We start from the raw sequence: 7,480 nt of genomic DNA on the forward strand, positions 1-7,480 counted from the left end.
CAGACAGACAGAGACAGACAGACAAACAGAGACAGACAGACAAACAAAGACAGACAGACAGTGAACAATTGAATGAGAATGCGTTCCTTTCCTCGTATGAACTTTACTTGAGGGTTTCTATAGCTTGAGGTAAAATAGTTGGTAAATACAAAATGGTTAAATAGTTTGCTGTGAAAAGGAAGCAGTTCTGGAACATACTGTATCGTGGTTATGGTTGAAATACTATCTGATGCAGTTACCCGCTGAATATTATTAACAGAAGAATTTGCTGAATTTGCCTGCTTTGTTCCAGTGATAATAACGAGAATGAGATTCCAAAATGAGAATTAAGAAGACGGTTAGAGTAAATACGTGAAAAAGAAAAAAGAAAAAAAATACAGACGGTTGGACGGTTGAAAAGGTGACTATTATTAAATTAGCTGAGATTACAGAGTTGATGAGAAACAAGTAAGGTACTTAAAATGTGTAGATGAGATTTGTTTGATGTGGGTCGGAGAAGTTTACACAGGCTAGCTATGCCTTGCAAAATAACATTCTTTCTTCTCTTGTTAATCGATTCGTAAAAGATTTGTCTCGGATGAACGACTTTCATTTGGTAACAATGAAAGATATCCTTGAATTATTGGGTATTTTTTGTTTGTTTTTGCAATAAGCGATTCAGATCCAACTGTAGAAGTGAATAACAACTAGGATAAAGTGAATGAATTGTTTCTAATTTAGGCTCAAGGCCAAAATATTTTTATCAAGACATTTTGGGGGAGGGTATAGTCGATTACATCGATGCCAGTGCTCGACTGGTACTTATCTTATCGACCTCGAAAGGATACAAAGCAAAGCGAACGTAAAGACGGGCGAAATGCATTTTGTCCGTCTTTATGGCGTGCTAAGAATGCCACCAGCTCGTCGCCTTGAGGACAATTCCTAATTATGATTTTTAATTTTGGCACAAGGCCAACATTTTCGAGAGAGGGTGTAAATCGATTGCATCGACCCCAGTACTCCACTGGTACGTACTTTATCGATCCCGAAGGTTGAAAGACAAAGTCGATCTCGGTGGAATTTGAACTCAGAACGTGAAGATGGACGAAATGCCGCTAAACATTTTGCCCAGCGTGCTAACGATTCTACCACCTCGCCCATTTCAATTTCTAATAATGAAAGGCAACATCGGTCTCGGAAGGATATGAACTCATAGCATAATAGAACACTGCTAAATACCGAAAAGGCGTTTTGTCCGACGATCTATTGTTTCTGTTAACGGAAAATATTTCAGCTTCTAAATCAGCCGAGCAAAGAGAATAATGTTTTTCCATACCTCATCCTGTAATGAAGCTGAACACATCATCAGTGATGCTTCCGAGGGTCATTAAATATTTCATGAATTTCAACACCAGACAGCTTCACTCAGGCGACCCCGCCGGGATGAGGGTTAAACATAGTCTAAGAACTCAATGAAAATACGAAGTAGTGAGACATTCAGAAAGAGCAGCTAAGTGTTAGCTCTAAAATTAGAATATTAACTGGCCAGGTTACAAAGTTGAAGGAAAGTATAATATAGGTGTGTATGTACGTGTGTGTGTGTGTGTGTGTGCGCGCGCGCGCGCGCGTGTTTGAGAGAGAGAGAGAATAAACTTTCTCATTTCGGAAATGGTGGAGCTAAAGCCAAAACTAGTGTGAAAGCCTGAAGTAACTGTGACCTTCATGGTTTTAGCTTTTTAATATTGTATATTATCTTGGAAATTATTATCTAACAACTTGTCTGTTTCTTGTCAGTTCGTCGTCATTCAATAACTTCCCATCTTCAGCAAGATTCTTAGACGTTCACAACTTTTTTAATTCGTTGCATGATAGAAAGAGAAAATGAACTCTGAACTGAAATACAAAAGACTACAAAGAAAGAAGGAATGAAGGAGAGAAGTAACAGTAATATTAGAACCTACAGACAACCAAGAAGTCAATGATAATGATTTATAACATAGGCACACGTTCTCTAACTTGAGGGAAAGGTCTAGATTATATAGAGTTCAGTATCTGCCTAATACTTGATTTTATCGATACAGGAAGGATGGAAAGGTGAAGTTGACCTCAGCGGAATTTGAACTCAGAACACAAAGTGACTAAATATTTCAAACCATTTTAGCTGACGTTCCTTCATTACTGCCAATACACAAAAATCAATGATATTGATTTCTTGCATCAAACAAGGTGGTCCTGGCCAATTTCAAAGGATTTTGAAACCAGCCGATATTTTAGCGATATATTTCATTTGACATCAAAATTATATTCATTGAGCTTTCATGTTTCTGTCTTTTATCTTCTCTGTAAACGTCGATTGATATACTTTACGATCATCCTTAAGTGCTTATTGCTACATAAGATATGCTTAAAGGCTGTCAGAAATGAAATAGGAAAGAGAGTAAAAATAAATTAACGAAAAGAAATAGTCTTTTATTTAAACACTCCAACATTGATTCTACTCAAAATGTTCATAGTAAGGGACAATCTTAGAGTCAGTAGGTATCCCTATGTAATAGACGGCAGTGTCCATGAAACTCTTCATTTTGGGTAGTGTTGATCGTGCTAGTATAATTTTCTCTTCCTCGATGCCTTCGTTTTACTCTATTCTGCTACTTAGAGCCTTATCCATAGTTTCTTCATCAGTAAGTCAAGATTATCTTCATCAATTTCCGTTTTTGAAAATCGTATTTAGCTATTTCCAGTTGCTAACATTCACAAAGGTGCGCTATGAAGCAAATCTGTCTCAGCGCAGGGGCTTTAGGGAAAACAAGACTTTAAGGTGCATGCTCTTCCACGGGATATCAGAGAGTAAAGTGAAATCGTTTTCAATGAAGAATAAAGGTAGATGATGGGTAATAAAAAGTTGTAATATCTGCCTCAAATCCTTCAAATTCCAAAACAAGTGCAATATTATTTAACAACATATTTTTTTTCGTGGTCTTCAATTCCGTCCAAGTATCTGCAAAGCTAAATTGTGCAGACAATATTATAAGCTAGCAGATTCTGAAGTGAGCAACCTCCCAATACTATCCCTTGTATCTTTACCTACATTTTCTTCATCTTCCAATACAATCATTATTTCAACAAAAAAATTCTTCTTACACAATGTCTTGTAAGCAATATTCATTATCTGGTTCATTGACTGAACAATTGAAGATGTGTGAGAAGGAAAGACAAAAAAGTCATTTAACATTGTCATCTCTACAAACTTCTCGGCATTAGGGTGGGTAGGGGCGTAGTAAAGAAGCTACAATGTCTTTACTACATTATGAGGAACTTTCAGATCTTCTCTCTGGAAATGTTCCTCATCAAGAACAAAAGTGGAGCTAGTAAAAGAAATCTTAACTCTTAAGCATTCAAACCGGTCATATCCGGCCCAAATGTTCTACTTGTTTTATGTTCAAACTAGCCAAATCCGGCCTCTCACCCCTACTCTAGAATGTCATTCTAAAAATAAACAATCATATCAAAATCTCGAAGCTACGAGATAATGCATAGTTAATTCAAAACAATCTGAATAGATAAGCATTGCATTCGAATGAATAATCTGAATGCTAAACCACTCATTCTTTAAGCTGGTGCATATTGCAACTAAGTTTGTATGGTTTCTTTCCCTACATGAAGGGCATCAGACAATACAAACCATCAGCATTTGCACATAAGGCAGAATTTCGCTTTTTATCCAGTACTGTTTTCATGTTTACAGGCCAAAATATTTTCAGAAACAGCTCGATAGAATAAACTAATTTCAACGTTTTTGTAAAACTGTGATAAAATACAATCCTCGGATTCAAGTTCATTTATAAATTTTCTAAACGGTTAACACATTTGGCAAATGATTAAAATATGTTGTTAAATAAAATTGCACCTGATTTGGGATTTGAAGGATTTGAGGCAGATGTTACAATTTCTCATTATCCACCACCTGCCTTCATTCTTCATTGAAAACGCTTTCACTTCACGCTCTGATATCCTGTTGAAACGCATGAGCCTTAAAGTTACTATACTTTAAAATTCACTTCAAGCTTTCTAGTGCAAATGCTATGCCTTTTTCTATCACTATAGCCGCTCATCACTTTTCTTAACATTTTGTCTGCCCTGTATATCACATATGATTCATGAAACATATTTCCCTGGTGTCCATGCGTTATATATAATACATTATTCACAGTTTTCATTCAACCATCATAGTAACTTGGGACTAATGAATAGAAAATTTTATATTACGCGGAACGTATGAGACAAGGGCAACGGCGAACTTATGAAAATGGTTTGGACAGGCAAAAGGCTAACACAAAAGTCCCGTGTGTTATCCAAGAGTTTCACATGCAGATTTCGTACATTACGAATACGTCATTTATGCACTGTTACATTTTTATTCTGCTTAACTTTCATATACTTTCCACAACGCAATGCAGAGTCCCACTTAATGCTATCAACACTATTAAAAAATCAAACTATCAATTTAGCTTTTGATTTGCTTATATCAGAAATAGTTTGTTTTTAATGTCGTAAATTTCATGAAAACGTGCTACTGGGACGTTTTACTCTAAATCATCGATTAACTCCAAATAACTGCGCGTCACATTTAAGTTCATACATCTATCTTCTCATAACTTTTCTTGATGCCATTTTAAACTATAGATTGAAGAATTTTAGAAAACTAAGGTAATAATCCGGAAATCACAGAAACACTCTGTATACAAATTGACTGCATGATAGGAGGCAGACACGAGTACGTACGAACGTACGCCCATACACACAGGTCTTTTTTTACTCCCTTTCTTTCTCACTCACTCACTCACTCACTCACTCGTTCACTTTGTCCCTTTCTCTTTCTGTTTAACATCTGCTAGGAGGTTAAATAGAAAGTAGAACGGAGTGCCATTACATTGAAACTCAACGTGTTAAACTTGCAGCAATTTCACTACAGGTTACAACCTCCTCATCCTAAAAATAAATAGGTAGGCGCAGGAATGGCTATGTAGTAAGAAGCTTGCTTGCGGTTACATAGTTCTGGGTTCAGTCCCACTGCGTGGCACGTTGGGTGTCTTCTACTGTAGCCGCGGGCGACCAAAGCCTTGTGAGTGGATTTGGTAGACGGGAACTAAAGAAGCCTGTCGTATATATATATATATATATGTGTGTGTGTGTGTGTATTTATGTGTCTGTGTTTGTCCCCCCACCGTCACTTGACAACCGATCTTGGTGTGTTTACATCCCCGTAACTTAACGGTTCGGTAAAAGAAACCGAGAGAATAAGTGCTAGGCTTACAAAGAATAAACCCTGGGGTCGATTTGTCCGACTAACGGCGGTGCTCGAGCATGGCCAAAGTCAAATGACTGAAACAAATAAAAGAAAGAAAGAAAGAAAGAAAATTATATATTATTTACTCCCGGCCAAAATATGACTCCACAGCATAACTCTCATTTTCTCTCTCTCTCTCTCTCTCTCTCTCTCTCTCTCTCTCTCTCTCTCTCTCTCTCTCTCTCCCACCTCCTCTAATATATCAGAAAGAAGACATTGCAATATGGTTAACATGCAGTTTAGTGTCGTAAAAAGTGAAAGTAACTGCACTGCCTGTGATTGCAATGAAATCCCATAATTTCATAAATACACGTCCTCACTCATACAGTATCTTCTAGTGTCAGCATGAGCATTTCTAAAATGGCAGCTGGAGCACATCGTTACAACATAGTATACCTGACAATAGTGGAGGCGCAATGGCCCAGTGGTTAGGGCAGCGGACTCACAGTCATAGAATCGCGGTTTCGATTCTCAGACCGGGCGTTGTGAGTGTTTATTGAGCGAAAACACCTAAAGCTTCACGAGGCTCCGGCAGGGGATGGTGGCGAACTCTGCTGTACTCTTCCACCACAACTTTCTCTTACTCTTACTTCCTGTTTCTGTTGTGCCTGTAATTCAAAGGGTCTGCCTTGTCACACTGTGTCACGCTGAATATCCCCGAGAACTACATTAAGGGTACACGTGTCTGTGGAGTGCTCAGCCACTTGCACGTTAATTTCACGAGCAGGCTGTTCCGTTGATCGGATCAACTGGAACCCTCGACGTCGTAAGCGACGGGGTGCTAACAACAACCTGACAACAAGACCGGTTAAAATCCTCAAAGATGCATTGGTAGGATTTCTATGTTAGCTTAGGCCACATATATAGTTGTTAGCCATTCTGCAAATTTTGTTAATCCAACGATGAGAACATCGACAGACTGACTATTGAATGACGATGGATACTCGCCAAAAAGAAACTCAGGTGAAAATGTGGAACATATGATGCTTTATTTACATCGTATCTGTATTACTATATGTGGTAAAAAATGTTCAGAGACCGTGGAAAAGCTTTATATATATATGTTTTATGCATCGTTTTCATGTTATATCGCTTACACTGTGTAAAACAATTTTTGTCCCTGGGTAGTATCTGTTATTTCCTATTTACTAACCCCTAAAAAGTATGAAAAATGGGACACGAAACTACATGTTAACCTTGCAGTATTTAGTTGTATCGCTTTACGTTCAGAATGCAAATCCCTTTTATGTCGCTTTATTTTTTTATTCTTCCTAGGTCAAGAAAATATCTACCAATCTGGGATAATTGACCCTACCCTCCAAGACGTTGGTCCTAGCACGACCACAACCCAATGACTGAAACCAATATAAAGATAAAATACTTTTGCTTTTTTATATAATTGTTACTCCACCATAACCACGATGGCATTTTTTCGTTTTAAGTATGACAAAATGTCAAAGCTGTACCAGCTGGTTTTCCGATACATGACGTCATTCTCGGCAATTTACACACACACACACACACACACACACACATACACACACAAACAAACAAACAAACAAACACACACACACAAACACACGCATGCACATACATATACACACATATACACATACAGACACACAGGCACAAACACATACACAGACTCACTCTGTGTGTGTGAGTGTTCAGCTATCTGCATGACATGCCGACACGATTATGTGTTTCGTAAAAAATTTCAGACATATTTGTTTCTATCTAACACTGGCATCAATTAAAACAGTTAAATTCATTTCTGCACTAATTATTAGTTACACACTTATTATCCTTTAACACAACATTCAAAGGTTATCTGGCAGCTTTCCTATTGTATTAAGGACGAAAGGCTATATGTAGCGATCATATGGTGAACTTGTTAAGCCTCGCCCTGGGAATTATTCCAAATATCGTTCAATCTGCATTTTCTAAACATAAACACTATTAGTCATAAAATCGTTTTGTTTCTACCTGAATTTAAAGATCACGTTTAAATATAGCGATGAGGTAATGATTAATTGCGAATGATATGTATTTTGTGTGTGCGCACGTCTGCATGCGTGTGTGCGCGTGTGGATGCACATAAGTTTATATACATGCATGTATGTATGTATGCATGCATGCGTGCATGTATGTGCG

This window comes from Octopus bimaculoides, chromosome 3, assembly GCF_001194135.2.
Source record: "Octopus bimaculoides isolate UCB-OBI-ISO-001 chromosome 3, ASM119413v2, whole genome shotgun sequence".
Lineage (NCBI taxonomy): Eukaryota > Metazoa > Mollusca > Cephalopoda > Octopoda > Octopodidae > Octopus > Octopus bimaculoides.